The following is an 18,827-nucleotide window of genomic DNA, read 5'->3' as shown; positions in this document are numbered from 1 at the left end:
CAAGATGACTGACTAGAAGCTGCAGCGATGGCAGGCTCCCATTAAAAAAAAACATAATAAGCATGTGAATGTGAATCCTTCACTGGCAACTAAGGTATCCAGGTTCTCTCATCAAAATTGACTAGAAGGCTGGCATGATCCACGGAGAGAAGGAAGAGCAGTGTCGTCTAGTGGCCCACCTGAGAGCCACAGGGGGAAGGGGAACTCCCTACGCCAGCCAAGGGAGGTGGTGAGTGAGCACACTACCCAACCAGGGAAAGTGTGCTTTTTCCACGGAACTGTGCAACCCACTGATCAGAAGATCCCACTCGCGAACCTACACCACTGGGGCTTAGTGTCCCAACCCCAGAACGCACAGATCCTTACAGCCTCTCAGAAGGAATCTCCTTAAGCCTACTGAACTCCCAGAGGGAGGGGCGACCAGCACAGGCTGCAGATGACTGCTGTCTAAGCCCTTTGAGCTCCTTGTGGGAGGGGCACCAGCCAGCACTGGGACTGGCAGCTACCTAACATGCTAAGCTCCCTGGGCAGGCGGAAGGGTGGCGCCCATTCCTATAGCTCCAGGTTGTGCTTTTCCCCTGCTGGAGCCAGGGAGACTGAATGGCTTAGTCCTAAGTCTTGTCCCCACAGCCCAACACACCGGCTGGGGCAGTCTATGATCAGAGTGCCCCTTCAGGCCCAACACCGACCCATCCTTTCTCAGTGGGTGGGGCTTCCCTGCAGGATCTCCAATCGAACTCCAGGCAGAGGCTCAGAGACAGAATTCAGATCTCCTTGGGCCTGAGCCCCTAGGGGGAGGGGTGGCGGCAGTCTGTGTGGACCAGCAGACTTAGACTCTCTTGGTAGTTCTGAGGAATCTGGGCAGCGAGGACGAGTGGGTTTCCCCTAGCGAAACAAACCTTCTCCACCAAGGGGCAAAGTGCTTTGTTAAATGGGTCCTGCTCCCTGTGCCACCCAACTGGGTGAGACCCTCCAACTGGGGTTGTCAGACACCTTATACAGGAACAATCCTACTGGCATCATGTTGGTGCCCATCTAGGTCAGAGGTCCCAGAAGAAGGAGCAGACACCCATCTTTGCTGCTCTCCAGCCTCCCTGAGTAACATCTCCAGGCACAGGGCGAGGTCAGTCAGAATGGCGATTATTAAAAAGTCAGGAAACAATAGATGCTAACAAGGCTGTGGAGAAATAAGAACAATTTTACATTGTTGGTGGAAATGTAAATTAGTTCAACCATTGTGGAAGACAGTGTGGCGATTCCTCAAGGATCTAGAACCAGAAATACCATTTGACCCAGCAATCCCATCACTAGGTATATACCCAAAGGAATATAAATCATTCTACTATACAGACACATGCACATGTATGTTCATTGCAGCACTATTTACGATAGCAAAGACATGGAACCAACCCAAATGCCAATCAATGATAGACTGGATGAAGAAAATGTGGTATGTATATACCATGGAATACTATGCACCCATAAAAAGGAATGAGATCACATCCTTTGCAGTGTCATGGATGAAACTGGGAGCCATCATCGTCAGCAAACTGACATAGGAACAGAAAACCAAACACCACATGTTCTCACTCATAAGTGGGAGCTGAACATGGAGAATACATGGACACAGAGAGGGCAACAACACACATCAGGGCCAGTTGGGGGTAGGGGGTGAGGGGAGGGAACTTAGAGGACAGGTCAGTAGGGACAGCAGACCACCATGGCACACGTATATCTGGTGTAGCAAATCTGCACATTCTGCACATGTATCCCATTTTTATTTTTAGAAGAAATAAAGAAAAAAATAAAAAATAAAACCATCAGATCTCATGAGACTTATTCACTGCCACAAGAACAGCTATTTATCAAAACACTGAAGTATTTACTTAGATCATTTTAAGTTTTTTTAAAATTTTTATTTATTCATTTATTTATTTTTGAGACAGAGTCTCGCTCTGTCACCAGGCTGGAGTGCAGTGGCACTCTCAGCTCCCTGCAACCTCCACCTCCTAGATTCAAGCGATTCTCCTGCCTCAGCCTCCCAAGTACCTGGGATTACAGGCTCCTGCCACCATGCCCAGCTAATTTTTGTATTTTAGTAGAGATGAGGTTTCACCATGTTGGCCAGGCTGATCTCCAACTTGTGACCTCAAGTGATCTGCCCACTTTGGCCTCCCAAATTGCTGGGATTATGGGCGTGAGCCACTTGGTCTGGCAACTTATTTTTAATTCTAAAAAAATTATCCTTCTTTTTATTTGTTGGGAAGGAGATGAGGAGAGATAAGGAGAGCTTAGAGTAAAGGACATCAATAGGGAAAAACTTCATAGAGATCACAGATTGTAAAGTTACCAACAACTGTTTTCCTGAATGGGCTGAGAGACAGTCACTCCAACTTTGCATCATTTCTGTAGTTTCCATGTACCCAAATTACCTGCTTTAAACTTACAAGAGATTCAGCAGGTACTTGTACCAGCAAGTATTCTCTAGCTGACATTTAGGTCAGTATTAGGGAAGAATTACTATGTATTCAGCAGTGAGGGTAGCAGTAATTAGGCATGAATGGAGAAATACTTCCTCTTCTTTTCTTCTGTTGCTCTTAGAGCCTTCCTTCCAGCTCAGCCTTCATGCCTTAATTTAGCTATATGTTGGAACAACTAGATCGTGCTAAAAAAGAAAAAGAAAAAGAAAAACACGCAGATTTCCAATTTGCAGTATAAGCAATTGGCTGGACAAGTCTGTGAAAGGAAGTGTTCAAGATAAATGTGTGTAGGGCTATTTCTACATCCACTATTGAAAGGCTCCTTCCAAAGTCTTGTTACTTTGTCAGTACTTAAAATAAACCAAAAGTGAGCTTTCTGGTGACCTCAATGCAAGAAAGATATATGTATATGTATGTATATGGAGATGTAGATATGTACCTTAGCTATTCTTTTAAAAAAAACTACCTAGCCCCTGCCTAAAACTTGGATATAAAGAGAGAATGGTGTATTTACGGAGATATTCAGAAAAATTAGACATTACCTATAAAGTTTAGCACAGACTTATATGTGAAATGTCAAAACCTTCTAGACATTTATTCCAAACCACTTAATTCAAAGTTTACTAAGAGGTATGTGCTTTTAAGTATTTATGTTAATATTTTATTCTAGTAGAACTGCTCATAAACTTGGAACTTTACTAATGTCTCCCTTTCAAACTTCTTCTTCACAGACTTCTGATACATATATTTCTGTCTTTCTCTCTGTCTTTCTAACAACTCTGGACTATTTTCTATTTCTTTTCTATTACTATTACTTCCAAATAATCAAAGCCCTACCCTTCAGGCTTTCTGAGCAGTCTTCCCCTATGCCAACCTTGATGCATTAGCTAATTCACCCATTTTACCCTGAGAAGGTCTATATATAAATCACTCTAGCCCAGTTAGACTTGACAAACTTTTCTGCGAAGCTTATAAGAAAAAAGAGCAAAAAGAAAAGGCAATAAGAACTAAATTTACTGGTAATTAGAACTAGTTTAAATTTAGAAGAACTTTATAAATATAAGTGAAAAAGCCAATATTTAAGTGACTGATATTGTAATCCTAAGACAATAACCTAATTTTGTTGCTAAGCTCAACCTAGCTTTTTAAAAGAATAAACATTTTACTTTTGTTGATTAACATTTATACAATCATATGTATCAGCTAAGCATGGAAGAAAAATATGTATTATATTTCTTTTAATTCTATGTGATCAATAACAATGATAAAATTATTAATCAACCTTTGATGATTTATTATTTATGCCTTTGGCTGTTAGATGTAAAACACTCTGAACTAGTTTGTTCAATAACTAGCTTTCTTCATTTATTTTTCTTTTCTTTCCTGAATATAAAGAATCTCATTGTCATCTTCAAAGATAGGAATAAACATTTTTTGATCAGCTTTTAACCACAAGGCTCTGTGCTACAAACTGCAGATGTAAAGATATAATATCTGCCCTTAGAGACCTTGTGGTGCACCCAATAAAGTAACTAAATACATGAAAATACAAATAAAAATATAAGGTAGTATAAAAGTAGCAAATAGTGTTCTAGATAGTAATGTGAAATTGTGAGGGAGAAAGAAGTTTCTTTTTTTTTTTTGAGACGGAGTCTCACACTGTTGCCTGGACTGGAGTGCAGTGGCACGATCTCAGCTCACTGCAACCTCCACCTCCCAGGTTCAAGCGATTCTCCTACCTCAGCCTCCCAAGTAGCTGGGGTTACAGGCACCTGCCACCATGCCCAGCTAATTTATTTTTATTTTTATTTCTAGTAGAGAAGGAGTTTCACTGTGTTGGCCAGGCTGTTCTCGAATGCCTGACCTCATAGTCCACCTGCCTTGGCCTCCCAAAGTGCTGGGATTACAGGCTTGAGCCACCGTGCCCAGCCAAGAAGTTTCTTAATATTAGGACAATCAAAGACCGCATGATGTAAGCAAGTGGATTTTAAGTGTTCTCACCACAGAAAAAGGATGCTTCTGTGAGACAACTGTGTATTCATTGGCTCAACTTAGCCCTTCTACATTGTAGACAAATGTGAAGACATCATATTGTACACTATAAATAATTACAATTTCTATCCACTAAAAAATCAATGTTTAAAATAAAAAACCTTTAGAAAGCAATGCACAATTAATATAGATTCAAATATTTAATACTCTATCTTATTCAAAGGTTGAATCTTATTCAAAAGTTGAACCTCCTGCAACATGAAGTGGGTTTCATGGCAATCTTATACGTGCTTAATCCTTGTAAAGACAATGGTTCTTTCCTATCCAAATGTCTTAGTGGTGAAAGTAATCAGGAAGAGCAACAAACTAGCAATGGCTGAATGGAAAATAACTTACGAAACACCAGTTCAGAAATCACAGACAGACATTTCACAAAACACAAAAATGCATAGACCAAAGTCACCATTAGCTCTTCTAAATCAGCCAGTAACTGACTCTATGACACAATCCAACGAAGGGAGGAGTCAAGATAAAGACTCAGGCTGGGCACGATGGCTCACGTCTGTAATCCCAGCACTTTGGGAGGCCGAGGGAGGAGGGTCATGAGGTCAGGAGTTCAAGACCAGCCTGACTAACATGGTGAAACCCTGTCTCTACTAAAAACACAAAAATTAGCTGGGCATGGTGGTGCACAGCTAATCCCAGCTACTCAGGAGGGTGAGGCAGGAGAATTGCTTGAACCCGGGAGGTGGAGGTTGCAGTGAGCCGAGATCACGCCACTGCACTCCAGCCTAGGCAACAGAGTGAGATTCCTTCTCAAAAAAAAAGAAAAAAAAAAAAAAGAAAAAACAGTAAGATAAAGATTTGGGCAGGAATGGGGAAAGATACGTAAACGTGTTTTTTAAAAAACATGAGTTTTTAGGAGTGAATACATATGGTGATGAGGGAAAAATGTTTATGTAAATTTTAGAAATTCCTTTAGTTAAATTTTATATTTCTTAAAATAGAAATAGTACTGAGCAGGACCAAGAGGTTGAAGCTTACTGTGGCATCACTAAGAACAAGGAGACTGTCCAAAGGAAGACAGTTATGCCCAACATTTACTAAAAGTGGACCATTTCTAATTCTGAATCCGCAAAACGCAAGAACCAAAGAGGTTGCCAAATTCTCAGGATTCTTCCTAAGCACAAAAATAATTTGCCCCATTGACAGCATGAATTTTAAAATTTAGATCCTAAGACATTTCAGATTTCATCGAAGTTTAAAACGTGCCAGTCTGAACAGTCACCACTGAGAAAGATCTTCAGATTCAGTGACTACAGTTTATCCTAAGCACTTTTTTGGTATATCTCATTTTTTTGTTCTGGCTACTCCTATGCATTAATCTGTATGGGTGTGTCAATAAGATACACCAGATTTTATTGAATGAAACACCAAAAGTAACAGGAATAAGTCTTCGAAAATAATTTGGAGTCCCTCCCTAATGAGTAGACATTTGCCCCAAGTCTTCCCATAATAGTCCCAATTTTGTTAAGGGTTTCTTTTTTTCTTTCTTTCTTTTTTGTTATTATTATTCTTTAAGTTCCGGGATACATGTGCAGAACATGCAGGACTTTTACATAGGTATACACATACCATGGTGGTTTGCTGTGCCCATCAACCCATCATCTACATTAGGCATTTCTCCTAATGTTATCCCTCCCCTAGACTGTCACCCCTGACAGGCCCCGGTGTGTGATGCTTCCCTCCCTGTGTCCATGTGTTCTCATTGTTTAGCTTCCACTTATGAGTGAGAACATGTGGTGTTTAGTTTTCTGTTCCCATGTTAGTTTGCTGAGAATGATGGTTTCCAGCTTCATCCATGTCCCTGCAAAGGACATTAACTCATCCTTTTTATATGGCTGCATAGTATTCCATGGTGTATATGTGCCACATTTTCTATATCCAGTCTATTATTTATAGGCATTTGGGTAGGTTTCAAGTCTTTGCTATTGTAAACAGTGTACATGTGTCTTCACAGTAGAATGATTTATAATCCTTTGGGTATATACCCAGCAATGGGATTGCTGGGTCAGATGATATTTCTGGTTCTAGATCCTTGAGGAATAGCCATACTGTCTTCCACAATGGTTGAACTAATTTACACTCCCACCAACAGTGTAAAAGCATTCTTATTTCTCCACAGCCTTGCCAGCATCTGTTGTTTCCTGACTTTTTAATGATCACCATTCTAACTGGCATGAGATGGTTTCTCATTGCAGTTTTCATTTGCATTTCTCTAATGAGCCAGTGATGATGAGCTCTATTCCATATGTTTGTTGACCCACTAATGTCTTCTTTAGAGAAGTGTCTGTTCATATCCTTCACCCACATTTTGATGGGATTTTTTCTTGTAAATTTGTTTAAGTTCTTTGTCGATTCTGGATATTAGCCCTTTGTCAGATAGATAGGCAGCAAAAATTGTCTCCCATTCTGTAGGTTGCCTGTTTACTCTGATGTTAGTTTCTTTTGCTGTGCAGAAGCTCTTTAGTTTAATTAGATCCCATTTGTCAATTTTGGCTTTTGTTGCCATTGCTTTTGGTTTCTTATCAATCCGCTCCCAAACAGACAGAACTGCATATAAGGATCACTTACTTGGATTGATTGTCATCAATAAGGGAACCAATATTTGATGTTGTGAAAGAAAGACATTCATCTCCAGTGATGATTCAAGTTCCTAGAACTACTTTAAAAACTCTAAGTTAAGTAGAATTGGATTATCAGCAAGCACACAGAAGAAGGGTTAATCATTTGCCAAATCACACAAACTCTACTACAGATGGTCACAAAAACGAGGACAATTCACTCTGCACACTGAACTGTGCTGGACACTAGAAACGAGGTAAGTAGGGAGTTGAACATTGAGAACCCATGGACACAGAAAGGGGAACAACACACACCAGGGCCTGTCTTGGGGTGGAGGATGGGGTGAGGGGAAGGAACTTAGAGGATGGATCAATAGGTGCAGCAAACCACCTTGGCACATGCATACCTATGTGACAAACCTGCATGCTCTGCACATGTATCCTGTTTTTATTTTTAGAAGAACGAACGAAAAAAAGTAAGAAATGAGGTAAGTATTAAAAGTTCGGCCCTTGAGAAGTTCATAAACACAGAGGAAGTTTTACCTTGAAATCTCTACCATTTCTGAGCAGAGAAACATGGATATATCTGTGTTTTAAAAACACCAAAGGAATCGCCGGGCATGGTGGCTCACGCCTGTAATCCCAGCACTTTGGAAGGTCGAGGCAGGAGGATCACGAGGTCAAGAGATCAAGAGCATCCTGGCCAATATGGTGAAACTCCGTCTGTACTAAAAATACAAAAATAAGCTGGGCATGGTGGCACGCGCCGATAGTCCCAGTTACTCCGGAGGCTGAGGCAGGAGAATCGCTTGAACCCGGGAGGCAGAGGTTGTGGTAAGCCGAGATTATGCCACTGTATTCCAGCCTGGTGACACAACAAGACTCTGTCTCAAAAAAGAAAACAAAAAAAAAAACATGGAAGGATCTAGCCTTTCTAGGCAACACAGGACAAGGGAAGTATTGCAGACTTTAGGTTTGATGCCAGCTTTTTCACTCCCTACTTACGTGACCTTGCATCTCAACTTCTAAATAGTGACATGAGTGCCATAAATCTTCAAATCTTATCTCTGGGAGTACCTACTGAGTGCCAGGTACTGTTCTCTGTGCTTGCTATAGGCCAGTAAAACCAAACCAACCAAAGATGTCTGATCTATGGAGCTGACATTCTGGTGAGCCTTACTTATTTTTTTTTCTTCTTTTTTCTTATATCTTTTTTATTTATATATTTTTTAGTTGTATCTCAAACAGGAAATAGAAAAAAAAATGAGACCAATGTTTTCAATCATCGGATTTGAAAAATGTTAATATTTTGTCATACTTGTGTCAGATATTTTAAAAGAAATAAAGTATTACAAAGTTATGTTTTAAAATTCATTTAAGGTACAAACAGAAACAAAAAGTTGACAAAGGAGATGGGACTGAATCTGGGTAGGTCCTATTGCAAAATTAGTAAAATCAGGACAATAATGAAATACTCACCAATTTACTGAAGAAATGAAGAAAGAGTTCAGCTGTTCTGGACAAAAGAAACACACTGACAGAACGATAAATTACAAGAAAGATAATGGATGATGCTGTGAACCCAAAACCAATTCAACAGACAAACATAGGGACAAGCAGGCATTTATTTCTTAGGAGCCAAGGATATTTATCACTTGGTATGATACTCATTTGGCCTCAGTAGCTTCTGGAAGAGCTCTGCTCTTAACATTTGAACAATTTATTGCCTAATTATTTAGTGTGCCCTTTTGAAGAGTCTGTCTGCTGGACACTTTCTGAGAGTGAGCACAAAAAGTGGGCTCTTGGAAAGTCATCCCTCCCCCCCATTGCATTAAAAGCAAAATAACCTTTTATCAAATGCTTTGTGGCCATTTAGAATATTGAATTTGTATTTTAATCATCGAGTTCAACAGGAATATAGCCAGTGGGAAGGACTTAATTACAAATGATGTCTTTCTCATGGTGATGCCTACAATCCCAGGAGGTGCTTTAATGAAGTTCTGAGCCCTCAGACAGGAAAGGTCAAATGGCTTTCCTCCCCTCTGTACCTCCAAAGTGCACAAAGCTGCACCTTTATCCTAGCAGATGTTCAACCAGTTATAATATTAGCCTAAGGCAAAAATTCCAGGAAACAAGAGCTCAGAGGGAAGCAATTCTCTGGAATTTAGTGGATAAGGGCAGCCTCTTTTGGAGTTTGAAGAGGAGATGAATTTAGATAATCTTCTTTTGAATATAAATGTATATTTTGTTACGAGTGTAATATGCTAGCAGAGATACTATTCTGCTTGGGAATTTATTACATATTAAATATTCATGATATTGCATATCAATATTTTTTAAGTGTTGAAAATGTTCCTGCTACACTTATGCTATGTACATATTCAAATTTGTATAAGGTAAAACCAGCTGAAATTGCTTTTTGGTAGGTCAAAAAAGGTTGAATATTCCATTTTATCTGGTTCAACCTAATTACTCAAATTGTCTTACAATCAGCAAAAGAATGCAAAGTTACATTTTATAACACCATTTTGACCTGCTTTTCATTCTTATAAAATACTCTTGTATTATGTTAAAAAACACCATTTCAAAATAGGCTGTATATATTATATATAGAATATTTTGATATATATAATTATATATAATATACATGTCAGCGTATTTTGAAATATTGTTTAGCATAAGAGTATTTTATAAGAATGAAAAATAGATCAAAATATATTACTGAAAAATCAAAAAAACTTTGGTTTTTCTTGAAACTTAAAAAGAAAATGGCTTCTTTGCCTTCTCCAAATTAAAACGAAACAAAACAAAACAAACCTCAATATGCTATGTGTTAGGAAAAAAAAAATCTTTAGTAAAATTAAATGTAAAAGAGTTTGATTAAGCAAAGAACCATTCTGGCAGTCTCCAGAGGCAGAGTAGGCTCAGAGACTCCAGCACAGCCACGTGGTAGAAGGTTTATGGGAAGAAAAAGGAAAATGAGTTACAGAAACCCCCGGACTGGTTATAGCTCCGCCTTTGCCTTATTTGAACAGGGTTTGAACAGTTGACCACATGTGATTGGCTGAAACTCAGTGTTGGCACAGGAGTAGGCTTCAGTCAGTTTACAATTCCATTTAGGTTATAGTTCACAATGTACAGAGAAACCTTTAGGCCAAACTTAAAATATGTAAGGAGGCAGCTTTAGGCTAAACTTGATTTATCAAATGAAATATATGGATTTCTACATGGATTACTAATGTTAATAAATACAGGAAATCTTCAAATACAGAATACTTTTTTGATATGGTTTTCTTTAAGAAGATATTTTGGTCTTCAAAAATTATTTTTACAATTTAAGTCTTTGTAAAATATTTAGTCATGAAAATAGAGTTGTATTTATTCCTGTATTTACTTGATTTGATTTTTTACCATGGCTTATTATAATGCCTGTGCCCTGATGAAAAATTATAAGGGCTAATCAAAGTAATGTATGCCTCCATAAAGCACAATTTGGCTGAACATTAATTAACTGAACATAAAAATCTTTTCTAGAGACTCTTAAAGCTAATTCCAATGTAAATTTTAAATAACTAGAAAACCATGTGAACCCCAAAACGAATGGAAAAATGTATATAACGTCAATTAAATTAAGCCTGAATAACGCTTCATACACACACTATTGACAGGTTAAATACTTGGGATTAAAAAGACTGGGGATCTTTAACAAGGACTAGTAAGGAGGCAATGGGGAAAGGAAGGCTGGAAATAGGGGAGGACCAGTAGGGACAGGATGACTCAGAGGTAAGTAGCTGTCATTATCTCTGGAAGTCTATCTCAATGGTTGGGGCCATACCTGAAATTGAAAACACAGCTAGCGTAGCTCACAATGGTGTGACTAAGTTGCAAAAGAGTTTGTCTTGCGTGGTTAATAAACAATTTCAGAACAGAATACATTAAATTCTCTTAATGCTGTGCCGGAATAAGTGTATAGAACAGACCACAAAATAGGGGAACAAGTGCCAGTCATGAACCAGCTGATTTGATTTACGCTCCAGGCAATCGCCAGAAATTAGTTTGTTAAGCTGAGGGAACAAGATCGGTATTTAAACTGTCTTTATATGATATCATAGCCACACACCACCAGCCTCGCCACCTTTATGGTGCTTTAATATAAAAATTGGATATTTGTTTTTAAGTCTAATTCGTTTTAAAATACACACCACCCTGAACGTTTACAAGAAATATTAATAGCATAGAAACTCTTTGCATAGTGGAAAACCCGAGATGTATCTTATTTTTACTGGCAGTTAATGTAGAGCCCTACATAACAGCTGCCTCAATAGCCACTAGATTAGGGACGTAAAACTTCAAACCCTTAGCCTGTTCCCTGTGCGGGAGGGGAAACAGAAAAATAAGAGAAGGGCCCTCACCCCGGTTTTGGAATTCCAAGAAAGTGTTGAACTGCCTGATGAAGAATTCATTTTGAATATAACTGTCTTCATTTAGGGAGGGTGTGTGAGTGTTCGGTTTGTCTTTGAAATGAAACCTTTCCAAGAAGCACGTGTCGATTTACCAAAGACAGAATGGTAAGGGGGAGCCCGGAGGCAAGAACTGGTGAAATCTCTCAGAAGACGCGGGAAGAACCCTTTTTCCCCCTGCAATCTCTCCTGCCTCTCTCCAGAGTCCAGGAGGAGGCAGTCCCCGAGGTCTAGGCTTTATCTTTAAGACAATAGCGCCGCTCGCCGCCACCCGCGCGATTCGGATCCAGCATCCTGGATGCTGCCCTGCCCAGCGCCCTGCGTGCTGGCTCATCTGCCCACGGGCCACCTGCACTGCCAACCAGAGCCCCTGTCCCGGCGGCCTCCCCAGCATCTTGGCTGCCTCGCGGGTCCTCCCGTCCCACCTGCATCTCTAGGACGCCCCAGACCCGCCCATCCTCCTGCCCCACTACTTCATGCACTCACGACTCCCCCATTCCCTACGGCCCACGGGACCCTCTACCCCACCGGCGCCCCAGCCCGAGCGGCGGCTGCGGCCCTGAGAAGCCCGCAGTTCCGCTTGCGCCGCGCCGCCCGAACCGGCGACTGGAGCTGGGAGCACGGACACGAATCCCCCGCACGCCCCCAGCGCCCCGCGCCACCTGGCCCGGCTCGCTGCGACTCGGGGACGTCCTGCGTCTCGCCTCCACCCTGGCCGCGGGCCCCTCGGGCTTGTTTGCTTGTCCTCAGTCCCAGGGCCAGCCCCACTCCCTCCTCCCGGCTGCTCCAACAGCCGTTTGCTTCCTGCGGTGTGTTTCTTTTTTTCCCCTTCCTAGACTCCATCAAAGGTGGCTCTGTTATTGAAATATGAAGCCATTTCCTCTCCAAAACCCTTGGTTACTCAAGGCGGGAATCAATGGACCTATATACTCTCCCAGGAGTTATAAATAAATGTCTATTTGTTCAGGAGGCGTTTTCCCGCGTGTCCCAGCATCTTCCCCAGTGGTTATTTCAGGAGTGTGTGTGTGTGTGTGTGTGTGTGTGTAAGTGTGTGTGTGTGTGTGTGTGTGCGCGCGCGCGCGCGCGGGCGCCCTGTGCCCATCTGGTTCTAATCCTGGGTATGGATCCACAGCCCAACCCCACCCATCCCGTCTCTCCCTCGCATTCCTCATTCTATAAATAAATCCAGGTTCTTTGAGCTCTGTCATCCAAGGATACAATAGCAGTTGTTTGTTAAGAGAAATTTAAACTCAACACCAATACTGAGTCCAGTAAACCAGAAAATATGCTTCTGCTGATTTGGGTGGAAGGCCATCTCCGGTTTAGGAAGTTTTATGTGCCGTTATCATCATTGTCTGTTATCCTTGATTTCCTTTGGGGAGGGGAAGGCGGGAAAGAGAGGACCTCTCCGACCCTTGGATTTTTCTTTTAAGCAGAGGCTAATAAAACAAAGCGCAAACTGACTGTCCTGAGGAGTGTGCTCACATCGCTGTCCCGCAGATCATTCCACAGACCCCATGTCCCATCCCCTCTGGACAGACCTAGGAGTGGTGAAGGTGAGGGTTTGGGAGGTGTGGTGTGGTGGGGGCTTGTGTGGTTGTAGCGGCCGGCTTTCCTGAACCCCAGAGCGAGATACTCGAGATCTGAGCAGAGGGGAAAGTCATCTAAGAGGCTGCTGCTTTACAAGGTCTGGGCACAGAGCTGCCCCTCCCTTCCTCCCTGAAGTTTGCATGAAGTGCACGTTAGGCTGTAATTAGGGGATCTGGGAGGAGAACTTTCCTGGTGACGCTTTGCTTTTCTTGTGCTCTTGGTGAGAAAGTGCCTCCTTCTTCCCAGGATCAGGACCTCTGCCATCCAGCGCCACAAAGAGACATTCTGCACACACACACTCTCACACACACACACACACACACTCACACTCGCCCAGAGACAAACTTAAGGTGAGGAGAAAGAGCGCTAGCTTCACTTGATCTCCAGCTTCCAACTTAAGCAGAACTTGAGAGCATCCGAACTCCTGGATTTCAGGACAAGGTAAAACTTGCAAAAATTTTCCCCCTCTTTTGGTTATACCTTTGTGCCTTTAAGATTTCAAAGGGCAATACACATGTAATGTATATATACATTATACAAATTTTATTGTTTTCTTTGGAATTTAGTTTTCATTTGAATTTAATATGACACCTCAACTTTTAAAAAAGTTTCATATTGTCGGATAAAATATTTCACTACAATAAACAGGCTCGGTTTAGAATTGGCGACAGAATTAACTCTAGTATGCTGGCTTCTGCTAGTGTTACTGCAAATCTGGTAGTGTCATGGTGTTCAAGTGGTGACTTTTCTATCTGTATTTTAACAACCATTTTTATAGCACCTGAGATGGAAAAAAGGATAGTATAGGCTGAAGGGAAAGGTGAGGAATGGGAATGTCCAGCCAGGCTTATGAATTTTGTGTTAGAGAATATATAGGGTTTTGTGAAAAAGAAAGTTACTTTAAGGCATAGGTAATACCTGTTAGATTAATAATCTTAGAAATGTTGCCGGTTTTGGCCCAGGCTTCTCCAGCTAATTATGAAATTAACATCATAGAATAATGATGCATTTCATATATACGATGACGTTGATGGATAATTTTAATGCACTGAAGAGAATTTATAGTCATAGTTAAGATTACTTTTAAAAGTTGCTTAAAGAAATTATTTATATGTTGAGACCGTTCACCACCAAAACAAACCGAAACTTGTTTGGGCTTCGATTAAGTAGTTTTCTTCCATTGAATGTGACTATTGTGTTCAAAATAAGATGGCTTATTAATTTGAGAATAAGTTGCTTTATTTTCATTTATCACTGGAAAAATACACAGAGTGGCCAGTACATTTGGGAATTTTTAGGGTGGAAAGTGTTCCTGTGCATGTTCCAGTGTGATGTCATAAAATCAAACATACTGGTTGGCTTCTTGGAAGCTAATAGTTCTTAAGAAATTAAGGCTCTGGATTAATTTCTAAATGAATGTAATATTTATTCATTACAAATACAGTTTCTGGTGACTATTTCTATGTGATTATTTCTGTGTACTAAATTTGCAGAGATTTTATACACATTTCAGTCATTTCAGTATTTTAATGGAATGGGAATATTGTTCTATCAAAAGTATATCATAGTAGTTATCGTTGGAGAATTTTTAATGTGATATGATTCATAATTCTTACATCAGTTACCAAATTCCATTTACTTACAAAAATGAAAGTTTTCCTTCCATTCAGTAAAATATAATGTATACCAAAGGACCCTTCAGAGATTAGCTTTAGTCTTTAGACACTTTTATACTACTCATTTTAAAAAATTTAATTGTTTCAGCTAAGAAATGAATTTATATTTTTGTTGATGACCTCTTCCACTAAGTTGGAAACAGCTTAGAAACAGAACTAGATAAGAAGTAATTTTGCTTAAGGCTAATTAAATGAACAAGAGATAACCAACAACCTCTACAGACCACTGGTCTACAGGAGGAATGTACCCAGAGGCCAGTATTCTCAACAGGAATGCCTGATGGGCCTGGGTTTTCTATGAGAAACAAGAAGGTGGGGAAACATTATGTTCTTATTTATAAAATGAGCCATTTATTTTCAGCAAGGCCCTGTCTCTCAGAGGAATGACTGACACTGTAATTTAGAAGTACTGAAGAGACTTTCACAGAGAAGAATCAATTCATTATATCCCTAGTGGTTTCGCTTCCTTTTCCTTCCTTTGGGAGCAAGTAACACATCCAGGAAAAATACATTCAGATTACGCAGAAAGATACTTTATGTGTAAACGATCTACTAAACAATCCTACCTTTTAGCATCTTGGGTGTGGAATATTGGTATTTTCTGAACAGTTGAAGAAGTCTTTTGAATCTTAAGGTAGCAATGCACTTCATCTTTGTAAAGATGAACAAGAGTTACATTCAGAAAATGACTCCCTTCCTTAGAAAATACTACTTTTCTTTTTCACTTCTTTTTGCCCCATGCACATTTTATTTTTCAGAGTGCATTTTTAAGATAATGGTATCTCACCAGTTAAAATTCTGACAAAATACAAGGCAAATTTGAAAATAACTTTGACAATGCTTCAGATTAATTTTCTGACATCCTGCAGCCATGATTAGTAACCATAGTACTTAGGCTATGTAGTTTAAGTGTACTCAGCCTGTCATTTAAAGGTAACAAAATGCTGTTGGGAGAAGTAGGAAAGGATGGAAACCTGAATATACTTAGGATTTTAATCAATAGTGTTTAAGGAGGATTAGAGGAAACAGCTGGTTAAACAATTATTAGGAGTAGAGAGGACGAGGTGGTATAAATTAATAATGCATCTCTTTATTTACACTATGAATGGGAGGGTCTGTGGTGGTTAACTGTGTGAAGCATGGTCCCTGTGTGCCACCTAGTGGATAAGTCAAATAAGGCTTTCTCACCGGCTTCTTAAAATACTCTTGACTCCTTTGGTTGACGTTTGTTGAACATTAACTACGTGCCAGACATTGGAATAGGTGCTCAGGGTAGAAAATAAAGCAAGTGATGTTTATATAAGTTAAAAATTAAGGTACAACTCAACAGTTTATGAAATCCCTAGTGGTTGTATTTAAGATCACTTTACTCTTTATTGGATACTTTACCATTAACTTTCTGCCTCCACAAGGATATAGCTTCATAACTGCAACTCACTTCTAATATAGGATTTGTTTTAGACAGACAGGTCATGGAATTGTTCAAGGAATGGTGGAAAGCGTTTGACCATCTTAAATCACTGTTCCTTCTGTAAGGTTTAGTGTTACTGAATTTAGTTGGGTAAACAACCACTAGCTTAAAAGGTTACCACGCAGCTGCACATTGTGTTTCATATTCTTTGATTATTTCATTAAATTGAAAAGGATAGTAGTACAAGTTGTTTTTGAGTAATGAGGTCTATTTTATAAAATACTGCTCTCAAACACTAATACTGAGCATGTAAAACAACTTCATCTATACTTGTTGTTCCCATGGAGTTTTGAAGCAGGAACCTGGCTTCCATTAAGTTGATCTAATAGAAAAAAAATCCTAGACAAAAACAATTACTTGGGAAACCACCACTTGAAGGAAGTATTAGGATACCATAGAAGATTCATCCACTTGAGTATTGCACTGACAGCTTTAAAAATCTTTTCTTTAAAAGATATATGAATTATTACTCCAATTAGCTCTTTGCAATATATGTGACAATTGCAACAGTTCTCAGGACAATCAGCATGAATCAAGACAAGTTGTGAAATTCATATAGGAAGGTAAAATGCCTCAGTAGAGAAAAATGATGAATTTGTTACTTGGGGAGTTTTTCAGGTGTAATCGACAAATAGATTTAGGGCTGCTGTTGTGGAATGGAAGTTTCCTCTTTAGAAGCGTTTGGTTTTTGTATGGCAGGGAAACCCACACAGTGAAAGAAGGAGACCTGCCCATTAAGTTGTTTTTCATTAATATCACAAAATTATAACCTGTGTTGATTGGAGGTACTGTTTGGAATTAGCACATCAATCATATAAAATAAAGCAGATTATTTTAAGCTTTATTTCCAATAGATCATTATCTATTAGGAAAAAAAAAAAACTTTCTGTTAATAATTTCATTGGATCATCCTTGTGATTTAGAATGAATTGCATACTCATTCTAGTGAGAGAGTTAGCGAGAGACTGCCTAAAAGAGGTCCTTAAAGTAGAAGTTTAATCATGGACTTTTCTAGTTTTTTTTTTTTTTTTTTTTTTTTTTCCTTAAGATGAAGTCTCACTCTGTTACCCAGGTAGGAGTACAATGGCGTGATCTTGGCTCACTGCAACCACCACTCCCCAGGTTCAAGCGATTCTCCTGCCTCAGCCTCTCGAGTATCTGAGACTACAAGCATGTGTCACCATGCCTGGCTAATTTTTGTATTTTTAGTAGGGACAGGGTTTCGCCATGTTGGCCAGGTTGGTCTTGAACTCCTGACCTCAGGTGATCCACCTGCCTCAGCCTCCCAAAGTACTGGGATTACAGGCATGAGCCACCATGCCCGGCCTTCTTCTAAAGTCTTCTACCATGTTACAAGAAGTTTTAATGATTTTGGATGACTTAAGCATACTAGACAAGAACAAACTTTACAAGAGAAAACCAGTCAAGCTCTCTGAAATGGTCTGATGCTTACAGTTATATTGCCCTTGCTCCACATAATAACTCCTCCCACTGATAGAGACATGGAAGGGGATAACTGGTATTAAGAGGTTTTAGCTATGCGTCCCAGAGATAGCCAGAATTTAAGTATCAAATGTTGCTGACTATTTTGAGAATCCACTGATTGCTTTACAACTTAACAGGGGTGACACCTGAGATCAGGGTATTGCTATAAGCCCAGGAGACTATTTGCAAAACCAAAAGAAAAATTCAGAGTGAAAATATCTTGGAAAACTTACTAAAGTTAAAGGACTGGTTCTCCATCTGTTCAAGACAACAGAAATTTTCCCTTCTGCCCAATCTAACATCCAAAAAGAACACAATTTACTCTATTGCTTACTAAATTCCAATTACTATAATATTCAATTAAATTAAATAATATTCAAATTATGTTTATGGTAAGTCTGGATTTCCCTAAGCCTTTCACCAAGTCTTATGGATAATCCGTGGTTTTGTCTTCATTCATACTCTGTGAATTTTTTTTCATTTTTACTCTGTTATTTTGAATTTGGGGGATCATCTCATTTGATCATTCATTTGTTCGTTTGTTTATTCAACAAAAATGTATTGAGCACTGGCTGTTTACCAGGCACTGTGCTAGTGCCATCTGCTCCCCCTCACTTTACACTGTGAAAGTCCATTCTAAAATAATTAGAAAGTCAAAACTGATGTCATAAACCTGAAATGTTACAAGGTCCCGAAGTGTACTTTGAGTAACAAAAATAACCAAAAAGTTCTCGCCTCATAGTTTTGGTATTAAGAAAATTTTGAGCATGCATTTTTAAAACTTATTTTCCCTTGTGTGCGAATGCTGAGCTGAGTGGATAAGAGCTTTGTTTCTTGGTTGTGTGGACACAGATGGGCCTGGAAAGGCAGCTCTGACACTCCAGAACCCCAGGAGGCCTAGGGTTCCAATAATATGTCTGCTTGGATGGACAGGAAACGCAAAAATGCATTTGCACAGAATTGTTGTCCACCAGTTTGAAACTAAAATTCAGATTAAGCAAGAACAATGTAGTGCTTACCATTTGCACCAGGCAGTCACCATGCTAGGT

At 39.7% G+C, this 18,827-nt stretch overlaps 1 protein-coding gene across 3 annotated transcripts in view; it reads left to right on the top strand.

Annotated features, from left to right (window-relative positions):
• Positions 1–12,768: 12,768 nt before the first annotated feature.
• The window catches only part of HAPLN1 (hyaluronan and proteoglycan link protein 1), an 83,583-nt gene continuing 77,524 nt past the window's right edge, over positions 12,769–18,827 (top strand). For all 3 annotated transcript variants that reach the window (XM_021939534.2, XM_021939529.2, XM_021939535.1), the window contains exon 1: positions 12,769–13,587. The gene's annotated coding sequence lies outside the window, so the exon portion shown is untranslated. The remainder of the gene's footprint in view (positions 13,588–18,827) is intronic.

This window comes from Papio anubis, chromosome 5 (genome assembly GCF_008728515.1).
Source record: "Papio anubis isolate 15944 chromosome 5, Panubis1.0, whole genome shotgun sequence".
In the NCBI taxonomy this organism is placed as follows: Eukaryota; Metazoa; Chordata; class Mammalia; order Primates; family Cercopithecidae; genus Papio; species Papio anubis.
Note: the sequence above shows the minus strand (reverse complement) of the source record. Positions and strands in the feature narration are given on the sequence as shown.